The sequence below is a fragment of the Pelodiscus sinensis genome, chromosome 6 (genome assembly GCF_049634645.1).
Source record: "Pelodiscus sinensis isolate JC-2024 chromosome 6, ASM4963464v1, whole genome shotgun sequence".
Classification (NCBI taxonomy): Eukaryota; Metazoa; Chordata; order Testudines; family Trionychidae; genus Pelodiscus; species Pelodiscus sinensis.
Genome location: NC_134716.1, coordinates 4,610,336 through 4,632,037, shown reverse-complemented (window position 1 = coordinate 4,632,037; position 21,702 = coordinate 4,610,336). Strand labels below are relative to the sequence as shown.

Sequence of the window (21,702 nt, the reverse complement as noted above, 5' to 3'; positions counted from 1 at the left end):
AGAAATACAAATAGTTTGTTCCTTCCAACTAGAACTGTGCAAAGCCTGCCTATTCCCCTGGATTTCAGCGCACAAGTTTCTCACACTTCACCCCACCTGGGGTTGCATTTTTGTGTTCATGCAAAACTCAAACCCGCAGATGCCTCCAAGTTTGGAGAAGTTCAGTAAGAAAACAGTGGAACTCACTCTGGCTTATGATCTCCAGGAGTGCACCAACTGCCTCCTGTTCCTATCTTCTTTGGTCCTCTGCTAGGATGTCAACCTATATATGGCATCCCCTTTCCTCCTTTCCAAAACATTGCAGAGAGCAGCTGCTTGGTTGGTTCCTCAGCCCTTTCCTTCAGCTGCAAAGATCCATGCAGGAAAGCCCATTCCTCATCTGCCAGTATTTTCTCGGAGCACGTGAGGTGTCCACCAAGACGTTCCTCCAGCTCTAGTTCCACCTCTTTCCAGGGGGCTTCCATCTTTTTACTGGCCATGTGCCCCTGAATGCCCTCCACTCATGGACATGTGGATTAAAAGCTGAGGTAGTGTGAAAGCAGAGTTGAAATACGAGGCAAAAATTATTCATTGTAAGATAATGGAGTGGAGCAGGTGGCTGGTCCAACAACACAGGAAAGCCCTTCACCATGCAAAACTTTATTCAGGTGCATTGGATAACACCGGTCATAACACACACAAAAGAGGTTTTCTTGCATGAAACGACTCAAACAGAAGTAGGTGTTTCTCCGGCTATATCCCAGATTAGTCTAAACACCACTTCCCTCTGCACAAAGAAGCTGCCTGGTGACTGGCAAGCAGAGAGTTAACTCCCTACGGAGCCCTCGGATAGCTGCAGCACTTGCGGGCACAGAGAGAAGCAGCTGGAGGCGGATGACTCGCTCAGGTTCTCTGAGGGAACGAGGAAGCCCAGAGCCAAACCCTGAACTGGCATAGTTCCTTCTGCTTTCTGTGGTTGATTGATTGATTGTGGTTCCTGGAGAACCCAACTGACATCATGGCCCCACATGGTAAGAAACAGTCCTTGGGCCAAAAAGCAGAGACCCAGGTGCTCAAATGTATTTAGGCTTCTAGTTTCCATTGTTCTCAACTGATTCATTCCTCAGGACGCCACAACATTTAGGTGCCAAATGTCCATTGATGTCACTGGTATGGAAATACCTTTGTGGACCTGTACTTTCGTATCCCAACAGGCCACGGGGAAGGAAAACAAGCAGCGAGAGTAGAAGGGACTTGTCTGAGGTCGTGCAGCGGATCAGTGGCGGAGCTGGGTGTAGACCTTACTGTGCTCGTTAGTCACAGTGCAACACCCTAAGCCTGGGACGTCTGCTAATCACCTTTCTAAACTTCACTCGCAAACCATTCTCTCTGCTGTCAGGTCATTAATGCTGCTCCAGCCAATTTCTCTCCCACCTTTTGGTGGATGCTGCTTGCCCCAGGTCGTCCTACAGCTGTGTGCTCATGTTACAAGTATGCTGGTATGCTTTGCCTGTTCTCAGAGCCGTTGCTGTTAGTGCCAGCCTTCTTTTTTGATCCTTGCAGCTCTAAAGTGTTCAAAGATCTAGATTTGTAAGGTTATGTCTACACTTGCTCCCTAGTTCGAACTGGGGATGCAAATGAAGGTGATCGAAATTGCTAATGAAGTGGGGATTTAAATATCCCGTGCTTCATTAGCATGATCTCGTAGGCATGTTACTCCACTCAACAGCTGTTTTGAAAGTGAAAGTGCGCGTCGGGACGCGTTAGTTCGAACCAAACCCCTTGGTTCGAACTAAGGTTACTCCTCATGTTTTAAGGAGTAACGTTAGTTCGAACCACGGGGTTTGGTTTGAACTAACACGTCCCGGTGTGCACTTTCACTTTTGAAACAGCTGTTGATCGGAGTAAAGTGCAGGTGAGATCATGCTAATGAAGAACAGGATATTTAAATCTCCGCTTCATTAGCAATTTCAGTTGCCTACATTTGTATCCCTAGTTCGAACTAGGGAGCAAGTGTAGATGAACCCTAAATGGCCAGAACACTTTGTTCACCTGTCTACATTCCAAACACGCAGATTTCAGCTTTAACCTTCATGCATATGAGTCGTGTCACCCTGGTGCAACTCTAGCAGTTCAGATAATTGTTGGTTTGCAGATATAATTTGTCCACAGTAATTGTGGGTATGCAAATTGTAAACACACCACAAGCAGAAGACATTAGAAAGCAATTAGAAAGGCTGGGGCAATTTATTAGCGGTGCTGTTCTGCAGGATTGTAAAGTTAATGAAAAGCAAGGACGGCCGGCCGCTTACTATTGTCGAGAAGAGGGAGAAAGAGCCTGAGATTCTTGTGTTTGGATATTGCCAAAGGACATTGACTAACAATCTTGCGGGAATAGAATGTATAAATAAGAGCGAAAGCATCTGAATGACTGGGTTCCTGATGACACATTGTTGCAACTACTTTTCTAGCGTCCACCTCTATTGAATAAGCCTGAAGATAGAGGTCTGCCAAAGAGTGGCCAGATCGCTGCTGAAAGCAGCATGGCACCGAAAAGCTGCTAGAGAGGTAGAGAGTGGGAGAGACAGTAGTTTAGTGTCTGCAGATTTCAATGCTTCTTTCTGGGTTTCAGTAAAATATAAGAATGTGTTAAGGAAATCCAAGGGGAAGGGGGCTTGTAGCTCTTCTCTAGCTCTTTATATTTTGCTAATAATGATTTATCTGGTCATCCAGTGCAGGCACGTTTATTTGGCCAATCACCTGCTCTGAGGCAAGACCAGTGCAGAGAGGAAGTGTATGTTCTGTTCGAGCCAAGGCAAGATGTAACTACACCCACCTCTCCGGCAGCAGGGCCCCTTTCATGAAGAATGCTCGGTCTCCAGTTTCAGAGGGGGGTTGTTCTAAGCAGTGATATATCTGCCAACCAGGGAAGGAGAGGCAGTCTTTCATGTAGTGGGGCCCTGGAGACATATTTGTGTTTGCCTGTCTTCCATTTAGGAGACACGGTGGCGGATAGGGATGTAAGAGTTTGACTGGTTAACCGATAAGCTGATGCTTATTGGATCCAGTTAATGGTTCAATTCCCATGGGGCCAGCAACCTGCGAGGCCAGCGGGGCTGGTGGTATTGGAAACCCCCAGCAGTGGCAGCCCCTAGAGCCCATTTAACCAGGTAACTGTTGGAATTATAATCGATTACACGATTAGTATTTTTAACTGTTTTTACATCCCAACAGGGTCCATGCCCAGGAGCCCTGGCCAATGAAGGGGCCTGGAAAAAGGGGTCCCCCCCTCACATCCTGACTCACTCCACCCACCCAGCGCTGGCTGGGCTGCTCCTCTGCTTGCACTGGTCCAGGGCCCCACAAAGAGCCAGCAGGTTTAAAACATACAAAAGGAAGTTTTTCTTCACACAGTGCACAGTCAACCTGTGGAACTCCTTGCCAGAGGATGTTGTGAAGACTAGGACTTTATCGGGGTTCAAAAAAGAGCTAGATAAATTCACGGAGGTTAGGTCCATCAATGGCTATTAGACAGGATGGGCACGAATGGTGTCCCTAGCCTCTGTTTGTCTGGAAATCAGGACATGTGATGATTACCTGTTGTGTTCCCTCCCTCTGGGACATCTGGTATCAGCCACTGTCGGCAGGCAAGATACTGGGCTAGATGTACCTTTGGTCTGACCCAATACTGCCGTTCTTATGTTCTTGTAAATCCCTAATCTGCCTTTTTCTGATGAGACAGGCCATTGCAGTTTGGATCAGCTCCTGGTTCTACGTATCTTCCACTGATTTAAATGTAGTGCTGCCGATTTACCCCAAACAAAACTCTGCACATGTTCTTTTATAGGTTATACGAAAAAGCAGAAAGGAAATAAAAATTATTTAAGCAACATTTGTTCCCCACCTTCAAATAACTGTCCCCCCTTTCTGTCAACATTATTACGTTAGTGGATATTTCTCACCTCTTAGAGATTACCCCACACCTCTCAGAAAACTCTCCCAGCCCCAGGCATCCCAGCCCCAGGCATGCCACTGCACATGCTTCTCCCTCTGGGGAGAAGGTGAAAGAACAAACATTACATGACAAATGGTAGTTATATTGTTTAATACACAACTGACAGTATTCAGATTCTACGGGGATGAGCCTGGTATAAGAATGTATGGAGAATAGGACTACAGGGTTTCTCCCTCTTGCACTAGCTTCTGTCAGAGATGGCAGGCTTTGGGACTAGATGAATTCCTGGTCTGATCTGGTCTGACAATCCCTGGGTTTAAATTGATGGCTGTTTTTGTGATGTTGTTGCAGCACAAAGCACCTGGAACGTATCAATGAATCTACCTCTCAGTTCTTCAGTGTCTCCATCAATGCTGCATGTTATAGATAGCAACCCACTGCCTTGGAGTTTGTTTTATTATCAGAAATGAACCTTTATCATATCTTCTCCAAAGCTACTTCATCATGGGATGCCTCTTTGACTCTGTTATTTTTTAACTAGATCGTTTTCGCAGTGTGGGTTTTCTGTACATTACGGCAGAGGCAGGATGAAATACTATGTACCACTCTTGTGTTTTATAAACTTCAGTGCTTGATTGTGCTCAGTCTGATAGTGACTGATGCCAGCACTCCAAAGAAGCTATTTTCCAATAATTTTCACTGGCATCTTTCATTAGCTTGAGGTTGTTAAGGGTCACACAAGGAGAATAAAATAAACTGCTTACTTTACATGATTAATTTCTAGCCATTTCTATCTCCATTCAGAAGCTATGGCTGACTTCACCGTGGGGCTCAGATATCAGTACGTATGTAGCTTACACACAGGGTATTTCAGTGTTTATTAGAGTTGTTTGGTTCCCTGGCTGGCAGTGAAGGAGCATTTGCTGACGATTTTGGATGAGATCAAGATTTCTGTTGATTCTTCAGTTAATTTTCTCTCCTAGATGTTTTTAAAAACCAAAACATATTTATATTCTTGTTGTTTTGACTAAATTGTGCTATTTTGTGCAATATAATTATGAGAATGAGATGTGTGTGAAGTGCTGACATGTTGTAACTCTTCCTTTAATCACCTTGCAGTTATAAGCACTTAACCTTTCTCCCTTCCTGAGGTTAGGCTGGCAAGCCAGGCTACAAGGAGTTCTTGTTTAGGAGCTGCAGGAAGTGACACAAGGTTTGATCCAAAGCTCGTTGGAGGCCCTGGGAGTCAGTTGACTTCATTGGTCTTTAGAGAGGGCGATAACAAGCTATGTAGAGACTGCAGAGAGCCATGACACTGAGCGTTTTACATTAACCCTGCCTCCACAGGAGGGCTGGACTAGATGGCCTTTTGGGGACCATTCTGGCCCTCCACTTCTGTGGGTTTTTTTTTCAAAGTATTGTGTGCACGTGGACATGCTGGCAATGCACCAGATGCACCCCGAACGTGGGGCAAGCCTGGATGGTACTCGCCTGCCAAGCAGTGTGGACTCCAGGCAGCGGGGCCAACAGCCATCATGGCCCTCAGAGCAAGGTATGTGTGAGAGACCTGGCTCCACACCCCAGAAAGGAGAGGGTGGGGCCGAGGACAGTGAGCTCTTAGTGCTACCCAGACCACGGCACGCCTCCCCAGCCCTCAGAGCCATGCAGAGAGGAGCTCCAGCGGCAATTCAAAGGGGCCTAGGGCTCCAGCCACCTTTGCCAGAGTCATAGGACCCTTGAATTTCTGGGTCCCCGGGCAACTGCCTCCTTTGCTCTCTCTCTCCCCTCCCCCCCCGCCCGTCAATGAGCCTGACTCCAGCACCTGCTGGGTTCCCACCAAGAACTCAGGCACACGGCTCAAGCCAAAAGACTATGCCTGGCAGAAAGGACAGCAGGGTTCATGCCGCCCAGACACAATGGCTTAGTCAGCTCCAATGCGAAATGGAGAATGAGTCCTCAGTTGGGCCCCGGCACAGTTCACTAGACAGGTACGTGGGTAACTGAGCCTTATGCACTTCCTCAGGCCTAGGGCTTGGGAGCCCTTTTTATCCCTGCCGCCCCACATCAGAGGGAAATTTGGTATCAGCCAATAGGTCCCAAAAACCAGAGCTCATCCCCACGGTTGGTGGCTCCAGGGCCTCCTGGTAGTGCTGGGCGAGACGGAGGCAGCTTGGCTCCTGTAGGGGTGGGGTCTGGGCAGAAGGGGCAGGGCTGGAGGCTTGCCTCTCCCAGCCCAACCTTCATCCACCGCCCACGGCTCCTAGCCAGGATCAGGATGTCAGCGACTAATCGACTAGTCAACTATCTGATAAGGAAAAGCTCCAGGTCCATGGAGGGGGCAGTGTCCCACCTTTGAAATGTACAAGTGTCCCCGCTGGGGCTCTTTACATTTCAAAGTGAAAGCGCCGCTGGAGACTGGGGCCAGTGGGGGACTCAGAGTCCTCCGTTGGCCCTGGGCTCCTCGTGGCATTTCAGTCTTTGAAATGCACAAGAGCCCCTGCTCTATTTGACTGTTCAAGTAGTTGATTAATTTTAACATCCCTAAGCCTGGAACAGACATCTTTGCCCAACTGATTAGAAGAAGAGACTGGCATCTACTCTCCCCCCCCCCCCATCCCACCACACACCCCTGCTCCAGTGTCCTATGGAGAGAGTGGCAGGAAAGAAAAGTAAGCATGCTGCAGAGCCGCTCCATTACAATGGCTTTGCATCGTGGGTGAAATTTGCTCCTGGTGAGAGGACCAGCAAAAAGACCTATGCAGGAATTCAGTCTCTCTTAAGCCCTCAAAACAGGCTTCAAGTGATGCCCAGAGATCTTGCATCAGGATGAATCACACGCTCCATGAGTAAGCTACCCTAATGGCTTGCTTTAAAACTGGCTTGAATTTCAAACAGGTAGTGTCTTTTGCCATCCATGTTCTCTCAGAGCTGGGTAGGACGAATGAATGACAGAGATCTTAGAATAATTATTATTTTTGGTTTTATGGCACCCTGACGTTTTCTGGGCACTTTACAGATCAAACAGAAAGTCAAACGATTTTACAACCTAATATTAGATGTGGTGTAATGAGGGAAAATCACACACACTTGCGGAGGATAGGAGGGGAGTTGTTATAAAAGTGCTCTACAAAAGAGAGGTCTGTGCATAGTTACTAGAAAATCTACCAGGTGATGGCATTCAAGGACATGCAGCATTTTGATATTTCCTAGGGATCAATGCCGTGTTTCCTCTAATCTTTCCCATCTATGTGAGGAATAAATTTGTGTATGTGCACCGAGGCATGTGTAGATGTGCACCACCAGGAGAAACACAAACCTAGCTGTGGGCGCTTTGCTAATCAGTGGAGTGGCATTGGAATCTTTCCTAAGTGTCCACACAAGCACCCAGCTTAGAGGGAACGCTGGTTACATGCTTGATTATTAATGAAAGTAGATATGGAAGAGGGCAGTTATGGCTCAGAGCAGAGATAATTCAATTCCAATCGCTATTTCTTGGGTCCTGGTTTGCAATCATATTGAGAGGTGTTAATAACGTAAATAATATAAAGAGCCAGTATTTTCAGTGTGCACAGGAAAAACGTTGCATTGCGAAATCTGGATACAAGACGGTGCAGTCTAGATCTTTCATCACATTTGAACAGTTCGCTGGGAAGCAAGTGGGCTACATACAGTTTTGACTGACAAAAGGTATCAATAAGAAAATAAATCGAAAAGATCAGAGAGGGATTTGGCCCGGACATTGCCAAGTGTCTCTCTCTATGTATGTGGAAGTGGATGTACATCTTCAATTTGTGTAGCTTATAATGTCTTTTTCAAATAAATTACTACATAGAGAACTTCTGATTCCAGGTTAGATGCATCATTTGTTTGCTGCAAGGGAGGCACTTCATTGAGGAATTGCGGGAAAAGCGGAACATACCCATGTGGAGGCTTTGTCTGGGAATTAGGTGGTTTGGGGAAGAAATTAGAAAAGAGATTAGCCTTATGACAAAATGCCCACTTCCTAGAAATGTCTTGACCTGCTTGCACAATGCTCCAGCAAAGGATACACATTTTAAATGGATGACAAATTAAGTCCTTGTTTATTTCTACTGCTAGACTCGGCATTGTACCTTAGTGGAAAAATGTGACTTCTCTGCCAGTGGAATTATGCTTAGGATAACCACCCAGCAAGTGTGAAAATCAGGACACTATTTTTTCCAGGGATGGGGTTGGGTATAGCTGCGGATAGAAGACCCTGCCCTAATATCAGGATGGTCCTGATAAGATCAGGCCATCTGGACACCTTAATTGTGGCACAGTAAAAGATGGACTATCCTTGTCACAGAAAAGCTTTCATACCCAGTACACACACAAGAGAAATGCCAAATGAGGTGAGGTGTTTAGAAATGTGGCCACTCTTCAAAGCATACTTAATGGAAGAGGGCTCTCCATTTACAAGCCAGAATCTTTTGCCACGTTCTTTGCATAGGAACCTGATTCTGAATAAGTACTGAACAATGTCATGTTTTAAAGTTTTATTGTCACTTTGCCTTAATAAAAGGCTAAACAAATATGCAGCACCATTCATAGTCTTGGAAGGACCAATAAATGTTGTTGTGAAGGGTAAATGACTCCGTGGCTGCAACTTTTTACATGCAGCTCTTAACAAGGGTGAAGAAGGGGAAAGGTATAAATATGTGATCATGCTTTTACTCACTGTGCACACATGTATAATTAAAATTGTTTTCTTTAAATGAAGATAATTAGAATTATTTATAGCACAGCCCCATGCAGAGGCCCTCCCTGAGATCAGGTCTCCTCTACAAACGCACAAGAGACAGCCCCGGCCTTGAAGAACATATTATTTAAAGAGATAAGACAGGCAAAATGTCAGAGGGAAAACAAAGGAGTAGAAAGTCAAAGCGATGTCCCAAAAGCCACGGGCAGCACCAGTAACTGAACACACATCTCCACAAATCTATCCATATGGCCTATCCACTGGGCAACACAGCTTTTCGATAATCATTAACTTACTTCCCATGAACGTCATAGACTGGGGGCTGATCTGTGGCTGGTTTTGGTTGCTTAATTTAATTGGGAGTCTATTTAAATTCTTGACGTAAGCATGGTGTTGAGGATGAGAAATCAACCTTGACATGCCAGCATAAGGAAAACTGCCACAAGACAAATGGGAAGCTTCTAGAGAGAGAGAAAAAAAATCAACTGCAGGGTAAAGATTCAATTTCCTAGCTGCTGGAGGATTGGGCGAGCTGAAACCAGTCTATTTGCCTGAACTATGTGTTCCCCCAAAACCAGCCAGACACTGGAATGAGAGAGAAAAGATCCTGAGAGTTCTTAACACAGAGAAGGAGTGTGTCACTTACAAACAAAAAAGAAAGAAAAAAAAGATAAAGGCTGAAAGAGAAAGTAGAAATTGTCTATAGCTGTGTGCAAGGAAACTCCACTGGGATTCAGCTGAACAGACCTGAGAGGGAGCAGTCAGGAATGCTTTGAAGACATTAGTTTATTTAAATGAAATTCCCTGTGCCGGTATCTGTAACAAGGCTTCTGGGACAGTGGCGCTCCTGCACTGAAGAATATGAGAGCTATGTATCTGCAAATGTTATACCAGATCACCAGCTCACACCCACATTCCTGGGCTGGCTAGGGGGTAACATTTTCCCACCATTGCACATTCTGGTATAATTGAACCGCTCTGGAACAGAATTCAGTACAGGCAGTCCCCGACTTACGTGGATCCGACTTATGTCGGATCCGCACTTACGAACAGGGCTTTCTCGCCCCGGAGGTCGAGGTGGCGGATTGCTACCTGCGAGCTCCGGGGCGAGAAAGCCCCGTTCGTAAGCTGCTCCGGTGCCCCTGGTCTGCTGGAGACCGTCTCCAGCAGACCAGGGGCACCGGGCGGGTTCCCGCGCTTCTGAGGCTTTGCCAGAGCAAATGTGCCAAGTGATAGAGAATCTAACACATCCCCAGCTAATGTATTTGATTGGTTAACTACCTTCATCATTATTCCAGTGCTGCACTTTGCTGACTTGAACTTGTGCACTTGTTAGGCCTTTGCTAAACTACAAATTTCCTCTTGAACCAATGTTTTGTATCTGTTCGGGTACTTGGAGATTTAGTTATCTCTTAATTTCCTCTTCAATAAGCTTAATAAATCAAGCTCTTTTATGTTCACATGGCAAGGCAAGTTTTCTAGACCATGAAGCTTTGATATAGGTCTTATCTGAACCTTCCTCAATTTTTCTAAACGTCTCTTTGAAAATGGACACCAGAACTACAGGCAGTGTTCCATTATTGGTCTCACCAACGCTTATTATCTTCTCCTTTCTCTGGCTTATTGTTTCATCATTTATATCTCCATGGAGAAGGAACAGGGGCAGAAGTCGAAGATCCAGGAGACCTGGGGTATGGGCACTGCTCTGCTACTGACTTGCTGCGTGACTGTGGACAGATAATTCCCCCTCCTTTTGTCTTGTGTTTTTAGATTGTAAGCAGAGTCTGTCTCTTACTAGATGGCTGTACAATGCCTGGCATCTAGCAGGGCCTTCTGATGCGACTGTAATTCAATAATAAAAGTGCCTTGTTATTCCTTTTTGCCACAGGATCATGTTGGAAACTTCTGTTCATTTGGTTGTTTATCATGACCCCTAAGTCCTTTTCAGAGTAATTGCTTTCCAGACTACATTCTGTAAGGAAAAAGTCCCTTATTTTGCAAGGTATTCATAATTAAACAGATAGCTATTATTCTTCACAAGTAAAATAAGTAGTTCATAAATGCCTACCAGCTTATTATCTTCTCAAAACATAGGTCTTGCCACTGCAACAAACTTTATCACTTCTAGTATTTGGATGGAAGCAGAATATCTGTCTCACTGAATCCTCAAAAACAACGAGGAGTCCTGTGGCACCTTAGAGACTAACAAATACATTATAAGTAGGTAAGACCCACTGAATTGGAGTGCAAAATACAGATATATATATCCAGGGTATATATAACAGCAAAAGCTGTTCCCTGTCAATTATAGGACCAGTGTTAATGAAGCTAATTGAGTCAGGCTGGATGTGCCCCATTCATTGCATATGATGTGTAAATGCAAATATCAAAGTTAGAGGAAATTGCATTAACCAATTAATATCTTTATTCAAGCCCAAGTTGAAAGTGTCAAATTAGTGAATAAATTCCAGTTCAGCTGTCTCCCTCTGGAATTGGGTGATAAAATTCCTTTGTAGACAAATGGCTACTTTTAAATCCATCATTGAATGTCCAAGGAGATTAAAGTGGTCCCCTCCAGGTTTATATGTGTTACCATTTCTGATGTCTGATTTGTATGTATTTATTCTTTGGTGCAGAGACTGTCCAGTTTGGCAAATACACATGGCAGAGGGGCATAGCTGGCAATTGATGGCACATTAGTAGATGTGCCAGTAGATGAACTTCTAATGTTGTGGTTTATGTGGTTAGGTCCTGTGGTGATGTCGCTTGCATAGATGTGGGGGGAGAGCTGGCAACAGGGCTTGTTGTGTGGGTAGGTTCCTGGTAAGCGTTTCTGTGGTGTGGTGAGTGGCTGCTGGTGAGTATTGGCTTCAGGTTGGGGGGGTTGTCTGTAGGTGAGGAATGACCTGGCTCTCAAGGCATGTGAGAGTGAGGGATCGTTTTCTAGGATAGGTTGTGGATTGTCAATGATGCACCTAAGTTGACGGCTATAAGTGGTGACCAGCGGTGTTCTGTCATTTTCCTTATTGGGTCTGTCTTGAAGTTGGTGACTTCTGGGTACTTGTTTGGCTCTGTCAGTCTTTTTCCTCACTTCCCCAGGTGGATGTTCTGTGCCATTATGTCAAAAGTTCTTTCATTCTGATCATCTTGCACCTACTTCTTTTTCTGTGCTTTCTTTGATGCCTGTTTCCTGTGCACGCTGCTTCCCACTTCTCTCTACAACCTAAGAGCCAGTCAATAAACACCAAACCTCATTCTCATTGGAATGTAGAAGATATGTGAGAATGCTCTGCCACAGACTTCCTAAGTGATCATGGGCAAGTCATTTAATCTGTCTGTGAGAGTATAAGATTATATGGCTCTATGGGGCCATAGAAGTACCTACGCTAGAAAGCTTAAACCAGAATCCTAAATTGTCTAGCCTCATTTTTTTATGTAGTATGAATCTGCATTAACAAGCAGGAGAGATACAGATTTTCCCATCATGCAGATACACATAGAGGCTTACTAAGAACTTGCTTATTTAGAGAAAAGACAAGTACACGCACAAAACTGAAGAAAATCTTACACACAATTAAAAAGCGGCAGCGTATCTATCACTACCATTATCTTTAAAGGGGTTCCTCTTAAAAAGCTGCCAAAAGTAAATCCTCAAACAATAAAGAAATATACGATACACATGGGATAGAGTTAGTGTTTTGTGGCAATTAGTAAGTGTCCAGTGCTGCCAAATAATTGAAATTTACTTGTTTAATTATAAGTAGAATTCTTGCCCCATAATTATAAGACTTGAAATCAATGGTAATCAGTTGGATGATAAAGCAACGTTGCTATTATGCTATGTAAGTTATGGGCAGACTGAAACCATTTATCAGCTAATTGTCTACCTCTATAACATTATTTATTGTTTGACTATAATACAAGGATGTTAATTCACCAATTACTATTCAATAGAGCACCTGGAGTTTATTTTACTATGTGGTACACATACTAGATATAACAGTTGCTTATTTGCCAATGGAAGAAAGCTTACTCCATTTTACAGTGTGTTATTTTAATTAATCTAGTTTTATAGAACAGAGAATGATTCTCCTCCATTACCCGGGCGTATATCAAGAGTAACTCTGCTGACATCACTGTATTTGCATGCAAGTAAATCAGATCAGAATCATGCCCGTTGACTTTTCTTCTTCATCTGACTCTCTTCTGCTTTAATTATCACCGAGAAGAAGCCTCCAGTTAAATAACACAGTTCTTAAGCATGTGGCTCATAGTCTGAAAGCTGTATTTTGATCACATCTTGGCATGAGATTACCAGCTCATCATCTTGCTTGACTTCAATTAAAAACCAGTTATATGCAAAATATTAATAAATTAATCTGACAGAGGTTTGGGGAATAGATATTATTAATCAAGAATGTTTTAAAGAAAAAAAAAACCCTCACCCTAGATGGGTTAGTTATTGGCATAAGAAAAATGGGCTTTTTCTGAATTAGTGGATGTTTTCATTCTCGAATTAAACATCTTTGGCCAGTTTTGACCCCCTCCTTTATATGACTCTTTCCTTTATTTTATTTTGGATTTTTAACAGATATATGACCTCTTAGAATTGGGAACACAACATTTTTACCGGATACAACGTTCCCAATTTGTCTCAGGCTACGTCTATACTGCAGCCTTTTTCCGCAAAAGCTTATGCAAATGAAGCGCAGAGTAGAATATCATTGCCCTTCATTTGCATAATTAATTAGGGGGCATTTTTGCGCAAGAGGCTTTTGCACAAAAAGGAGCTGTGTAAATGATTCATTTTTGCGCAAAACCCCCTCTTGCACAAGATCTGTTCTTCCTCATGTTTTCAGGAAAACCGGTTCTTGCGCAAGAGGGGGTATTTGTGCAAAAAGGAGCCATCTACACAGCTCCTTTTTGCGCAAAAGCCTCTTGCACAAAAACGGCTGCTAATTACTTATGCAAATTAAGCATGGCGATATTCTACTCCGTGCTTCATTTGCATAAGCTTTTGCGCAAGAAGACTACAGTATAGAAGTAGCCTCAGAAAGGTAGCTGTGTTAGTCTGTAATTGAAAATCTTTAAATGGTCCTGCAGCACCTTAGAGACTAACAAAAACATAGATGGCATCATGAACTTTTGTGGGCACAACCCACTTCTTCAGAGGAATGGAGTTAGGGTTCCAGAGGTACAAATATACAGCAGAAAAAGAGGGGATAGGGAGGGAATGAAAAGGAAAACAAATCTTGTCAATTAGGCAATTTGGAGTTTCTTAGCAAATGTTTATTACTCTCTGGAGGCAAGAGAAGTGAGATATCTTGGAAGGAGAGACAAAAAGAAAAATAAAGAAAAAAATCATCACTTCTCCTTGATTGTTGCACTATCCTTGAACTCTACCTGCTAAAATACTGCAAGTTTATTTATTCATTTTTCAGCTAAGCTCATCAGAAATTCTTTCACTTGTAACTTGCCACAGGGAGCCTTTTGGATGGGAAAAAAAAAATCTTTCTACATATATCACTTCCCTAGGTAGAATTCTTACTGTACAAATATCACTTGGTTATTGTTTTTATCCCTATTAAAGTGAAAGAAAATAAATAAAAGTTGCCGTTGTTCAGTTGACTCAATTTTTTATTCATAAGGACTGTGCAATACATGGCATCAAAATAACATTTTTGTAGTTGACTCTTATTTAGTGCTTCATGATTTAGCAAGATGCCTTTTCTCTTCCCACATGGGAAATATCTAGAGTGATATATTCAGTAGATAGAAAATAAACAATTTTCTTAACCATTTAACTTAGATTAAGAAAAATCATCCATATGCGTCCAATTCACATTCTTCAAGATTTTCAAAATTAGCTCATTGTTTTGGGTACCTATCTAGAAACACCCTAAAAGGACCTGATTTTCAGAAAGTTCTCCACTCCTACCCTCTGCAAATTAGCCCATTTTAAGGAATCTCAAGTTGAGCACTCAAATATTGAAACAACTACCATCACTTGTTTCTGAAAATCTTTTCTAGCACACAGTGAACTGTGAATATTGTTTTAGAACCTAGTGAAGAATGGTAGACAATTAGTTTGCTTATTTGTATTTTTGATCAGATTTACAAATATTTATTTATTTTAAATGTTATTAGTATTGCATGCCCTAAAATAATATTGACAGAATTCCGCCCCGAACTAGAAGTAGAACACAGATCCACCCTGTTTAACTGAGGTCAAGTTCACTAAAGATCTGGGTGAACCCAAAATGAATAAATTCCTTGCTGCATGTTGTTAAGAACACACCTTCACTCACTGTGCTGGAGATTTCTCTTTTGGTGTTTGATTTAGTGGGTCTAGTTAAGACTCCTAAATCAAATGCTGAGGGCAGTGCTGGCTGATGCTGATACTCCTGGCAGTCCCAAGGAGTCAGGGAAGCTGATGGGAGTGTTTGCTCCTGTCTGGCTCTCTCTCTGAAGACGGCACCAAGCTCGGCTTAAGGTAAGCCAACTCCAGCTACGTATTTTACATAGTTGAAGTTGTGTACCTTAACCCAACCTTCCAGGTCTAGCGTAGACCTGGCCTGTGTTTCCTAGGACCTTCCAAGTAAAGAGCCAGAGTGCAAAAGTAACCTTTGGTATCAGTGGATATTGACTGTTGCAGTGTGCCTTTCATGACCCTGATCCCAAGTGACCAAGGCTTGGGACTTTATTGTAAGCTCCTTGGATTAGAAAGCATCTGAGGGTATGTCTAAACTACCTAGCTCCGTTGACGGAAACAGGTAGATGTGTTTACTAGACATAGGCAAATGAAACGGTGATTTAAATAATCACCGCTTCATTTACATAAAAATGCTGCCGCACTGTGCCGATCAGCTGTTTGGCAGCACAGCGTGGTAGTCTGGATGCGCCGTGGTAGACAAGGGAGGCCTTTGTCAACCGCTCAGGTAAACCTCATTTCACGTCCAGACTATCGCGCTGTACCGCCAAACAGCTGATCGGCACAGCGCAGCATCCATTTTGATGGTAATGAAGTGGCGATTATTTAAACCACCGCTTCATTTGCCTATGTCTAGTAAACTCATCTACATGGCTCCATCAGTGGAGCCATGTAGTCTAGACACACCCTTATTGTCCTGTAGTACGGCACTTAGTGCAATGAAGTCCTGACCCATGACTAGGGCTATACCAAATTCACAGCCCATTTTGGTCAATTTCACATCCTAGGATTTTAAGAATAGTCACTTTCATGATTTCAGATATTTAACTGAATTTTCAGTGTTGTAACTGTAGGGGTCCTGACCCCAAAAAGGGGAGTGGGGTGAGGATGGAAAGCTATTGCAGGGTGTTAGAGTATTGCCACCCTTACCTCTGCGCTGCTGCTGACAACAGTGCTGCCGTCAGAGCTGGGCAGCCAAAGAGCAATGGCTGCAGACTAGGCAGCGTCACCGCCAGTAGCCGTGCAGAAGTAAAGATTGCCTGGTATAGTGTAGCTACCCTTACTCCTGTGCTACTGCCTTCAAAGCTGGGCCTTCAACAACCAGCTGCTACTCCCAGCCATATATTGTTACTTCTGCACTGCTGCTGGCCGTACAGCCTTCAGAGCTGGGCACGTGGCCAGCAGCTGGCACTTTTCAGTCACCCGGCTCTGAAGGCAATGCAGAAATAAGGATGACAATACTACAACCCCGCTACAGTAACCTTGAACTCCCCCGCCTCCCACAATGCCTTTTGGGTGAGGACCCCAGTTGAGAAACACTGGCCTCCCCTGTGAAATCTGTATAGTATAGGGTAAAGATACACAAGAGACCAGATTTTATAGGGAGAGCAGATTTCACTGTTCATGGTGCGTTTTTCACACCCATGAGTTTGGTAGGACCCCACCCATGACTGAGGCTCCTACACAGTATGGTTATACAAATAATAAATGACAACAATAATGACAACAGCTTTTAGCTGGAGTAGGGAATCCAGTTATTTGGTTCATAACTGATGATCAGATCAATGTGAAGTTATTCTGAGAAAAGAATTTGACATTGTAAAGAATACTGGCCATTTCTAGTGAAAAGCTTCTCTAATGAACGTGTTATTAAACAGAGAAAGAACTAAGATGAATCTAATTAAAATGCACAAACCATAAAGACAAAATTCAGTGGTAAACAAATAGCAGGGACCAAATTTGTTTGTAATAAATGTGCAGACAAGTGCAACAAAGTGTAAAGCACAAGGGATGCAGTGCCGTACAAATGATAAAGGCAAATATTTTGATCCTACAGATGGAGGATAAAACTCTGACGGGGATGCATGAAATAGAGGAGTTGATTGGTTTCTTTAATCTACAGAGAAAAGATCTATAACAGATTGTGTTGTGATGCTGGAAATGAAGAAAAAGTGAATTTTTCAAAACAGATCATGGAGCCACATGTAACACCAACACAGTAAACATAAGCAAAATATGCCAGGTACCAACATTTAAAACTAAGCTCATTTCATAAAGTGGACACAAAATAAGACCCTGTGGTAAAGTCCTCCGTATGTCTGTGTAAAGAACAAGTATCACTAAGCACTTGAAGTAATGCATGAGTAGGTTTCCATTTGTGTTTGGGTTGAATTGCACTCTGTATAGGTGGATACCCAACACATGTATTATGTGCCTAGAGCAGGGTGTATTGGACCTCAGAAACCAAGTGAAAGGCGACTTGATTGGCTGGAGTAATCAGATGTTGTGCAAATTCAGACACTAATTGACAGGGATAAATTATGGTCACCATCAAAAAAACTAAGTTTAAGATTTCTGTAGATCCTAAAGGAAGTGTTGCCCCATTGGGATAGTTGAGCTGGTCATGTCTAAGCTTCATGATCTGGGAGAAAAGATTTAACATGCATTCTACATGCTCTGATAAGTCATGTCCCAGCGACAAGCCACGCGAGGTTGGTACCTTGTGGTCTTCATTTCAACCGGCCAGACAGATAGGGAATGTCGATATGGTCAGACTGAAGATGATGTGTCTGGACATTGCTGCTAAGACATACCACAAATCCTTGGTCGTCTTCCTGAGATCCACATTCCCAGCTAAAAGCCTTGTGTGAGGGGTATACAAAACACACATTGGGCCTGAGGTTAGCCACGCCCCTCGGAGCCTACCAAGCAGGTCCAAGTGGAGGAGCAGGTTAAACGGGGCTGCTCAGCAGCCCAGAGAAAGGGTGATGGACAGGCTGCTGCAGAAAGGAACCATTCTCCAAAAAGCCAAGGGGAAGGACCACTGAGTAGCTAAAGTATCCCCAGGCCCAATGGAACTGTTTACGATGCATTCAAAGAGGATCACCTGCATACAAGGCATCACACCTCAGTGGCCTTTTATAGAAGGCCTGTTGGGAGCTCAGAATGTACTTGAGTCAGGAAGGAGGCTTCTGCAATTAACATAGGAGAGATGCAAATGGAAGTCTTTGTAGTTATCTGGAAACTCCCACTTGTGAGACCATAGAACCTCAGAGTTACAAACACCTTGGGAAAGGAGGTTGTTCGTAACTCTGAAATGTTCATAACTCTGAACAGAACATGATGGTGGTTCTTTCAAAAGTTTTCAGCTGAACGTTGACTTAATACAGCTTTGACACTGTGCTCTGCAGAAGAAGAATGCTGCTTTTAGCCATCTCACTTCAGAAGGAATAAGCATAGAAACTGGTTCCTTATCTTGTCAAATCTGTCTTTTAAAACTTTCCCTTTGTTTTTAGTAGTTTACGTTAACTTTGGTACTGTACTGCATTTGTCTTTTTTTTTGTCTGTGCCACTGCCGGGTTGCAAGTGAGGTATGTAGTTTACTGGTCAGTTCTTGGTTGCAAATGAGGTATGTGGTTTATTGGTCAATTCGTAACTTGGTGTTCATAATTCTGAAGTTCTACTGTAGAATAACACCGGTTTTCCTCCCTCCTGCAGATTTTCACTTGAAAGGGCACAGTCTAGTTTATTTTTCTGAGTAATAATTCATTCTCTTTTCAATTTCATGTCACATACACACAGCTGAAGTTCTTACCTCATGACAATGGAGTGGACATGAGGTGGTAAAAATGGGGAGGCTGCACTGGGGAGGAGATGCCCATTGGAGCGTTGGTAAGAATGTGTTAAGCAGTGTGCCTGGCACAGTGGGGCCCTCAGGCTACATCTAGACTGCAAGCTTCTTTCGAAAGAGGCTTTTTCAAAGGATACTTTTTTGAAAATTTTTTGAAAAAAGGCCACTTTTTTCAAAAAATCCTTGTAGTCTAGACACACCCTCAGTGCCAGCTTGTGTGTGCACCACACCTATCCCAGCCAGCCCTCAGCACTGCCCAGAGTGTGCTTACAGGCTGGCGGGGCTCCGGTGCGAATTTGAAGAGCCCAGGACTCCTCCAGCCACTTCTGTGGCCCACAGCCCTTTTAAAGTGTTGGACCCCAGAATAGTTGCTTCTTTTGTTCCCTCCACCTCCATTGGTGGGCATGATCTGGCAAGTCCATGTGAGTGGATTATACAAGCCATTATTATTTAACTGTGTGGTCTAATTTCTTTGGTTTGTCTTTAATTCTAAAGTATTTTGTGTAATACTCTATGTAAGCTACTAGATCATGATTACATAGCTTTGGTCTGTTCTTTCCAGACAAACCATCTGCATTTAGCTCTTTGTAGGCCAGATTAAAGTCTCTATGACTGTACCAGAGATGTATTTACTACTCCTTGCCTTAGTACTACACAAATACAGAATGGAAGGACACGCGTAATATTTATTTGATAGAATGCAGCACCAGACCAGCTTAGCTTATCAAATCCATACTGCCTCTTTGCTACAGGGCAGCCTCAGGGATGGAGATACAGAAAGTGACACAACGAGCGAAGAAATAGATAAGGACATTAGGTTACAATGTAGGTCACTCCTTAAAATACAGATTCCATGCACCGAGGCAGTCCAGATCTGGTTTTGTCCTTATATAACTTAAAATGTGTATTCTTTAGCAGAGGTGTTCTGATGTTTACTTGTTTAAAAAAGAGGGGGTAGTAGATGGTTTTCTGAAGGTATACATTTATAAATTAAACAGTAGTAAGTATCTAGGACCAGATGGGGTTCACCGTAGATTTCTGAGGGAACTCAAAGGTGACATCGCAGAACTACAAATTGTGATATGTAACTTATTACTTAAATCAACCTCTGTCTCAGATAGCAGGAATCGAGCTAATGCAATGCCAGCTCTTCCAAAAGGCCCCAGATGTAATCCTGGTGCTTACAGGCTGGCAAATCTGAGCTCAGTACTCGGAAAATTAGTTGAAGCTATAATTAAAAAAATGATCAGACATGATCCAGGAGACCCTGCAGCCAGTGGTGCATCAAAGAATGAGCATAACCACAGGCCTGGTGGAGCACCCTTGCAGACAGCATGGAAAGGATGGTGTGGAGAGGGAAAAGATGCAGGAAAAGGAGAGGGACATGGAGCGAGAGATCCTTGCACTTCTCAGACAGCAAGCAGGCATGCTGAAGCTTCCGGTGGACCTGCAATTCAACAATTCTGCGCTTGCCTCTCTCTGCAGCCCCTAAAGAAACTCAATATCACAACATCCCTAAACCCCCTTGCAACATTCCACATGACCTCACAGGTCGGTGCCCCCAGGGGGGTGTTAACAACAATCACAGCTTCACACACGCTGATTGTGAAAGCCATGGCTGGTGCATGTGTTCCTGAAATGAAAATGTTTATTCTTTCCTCTTCATAACTCTGTCCTTTTATTACATTTAAATGGTTTTTTAATGGCCTGCTTCGCATTACAGAATAAAATTCTATTTTTGGAACAAAATTCATCTTTATTCATAATATGCGCTGTCTGGCGCTGATCATGTATGACACCAACCAATTTCCTGTAACTTCATTTTGTCACAGAACCCCTAGCATCATTCACAGACAATATCAAGAGGCACACTGGAATGTTGTATCCCTACACACACAGAGCTCACGCCAAGATTCATACCAGGCTGCAAAAGAGCATGGCCATGTAGCACACACTACAGCAACACACAGCGTCTTTGCTCACTATTAAAATGCTCTCTCAAAGTGTCCCTGAGCTGTATAGCTCTTCTAAGAGCCCTTGTATCTGTCTGTTCAGATTCAGCAGACAGTCACCCCACCTCTGCCATCAACCTGGGCAGAAATCTTTCCCCCTTTGTTGGGAGAACAGAATGGGCACTTATAACCATTGGGGTATTTTTTCACTGAGGAGGGATGTGAGGTTTAACAGAATTCAAAAAAGAGGCGTGGAACCTTATGGGATGCAGATGGAATTGTAGGATGGAGAACACTGCATTAAGGGAAGCCGACTCCCAGTCACCCCTGCCTGACTCATTTCAGTCCCAGGAGGCATTGCAAAATCTTCCCAAAATACCTTTCACTGGATGGTGGTGAGTTGCACACCTACCCACAGTGCACTGCTCTCTACATCTTACAAGCACTCTTGGTGAGGATATGCACAACCAACACAAGGAGCTTAGTGTAAATATAACCCACATACCTATGGGGTGTGGTTCGCTGTCCCATGGAGTGGCACTTAGACCATGTTCATCAAGAGATAAGAATGAGTGAGCTCTACAGCCTAAGCTTTGAGCCAGCTGGCTTTATAGCTCAAGTTGTAGAGGCTCCTACTCTTCACTGTAGAGGTTTCAGGTTCAAATCTTGCCTGCTGGTGCTTACATAAAGGCTATGTCAGGACCACACTGAAGTTTTGAAAGAGGATATGCAAATTCCTGGGAATTTGCATATCTTCTTCCGATCTCACTTTCCAAAGTGGAGCTTTCAAAAGTGAAAGTAGTCGTGATGCTGTTTTTTCAGCAACCCTTCCCCCTTTTTCGAAAAGACGCTCTTCCTCAAAAAATGAGGTTTATGCTGCTTTTCAAAAAAGGGGGAGGTTTGCCAAAAAAAACCCCGCGTCCCGACTACTTTCACTTTCAAAAGCTCTGCTTTTGAAAGTGAGATCAGAAGAAGATATGCAAATTCCCACATAATTTGCATATCCTTTTTCGAAACTTCAGTGTAGTCTAGACG

The 21,702-nt window shown here is 43.5% G+C and overlaps 1 protein-coding gene across 5 annotated transcripts in view; it reads left to right on the top strand.

Moving 5' to 3' along the window:
- NRG1 (neuregulin 1) overlaps positions 1-21,702 on the top strand; it is a 531,625-nt gene that overhangs the window by 67,560 nt on the left and 442,363 nt on the right. The window lies entirely within an intron of this gene.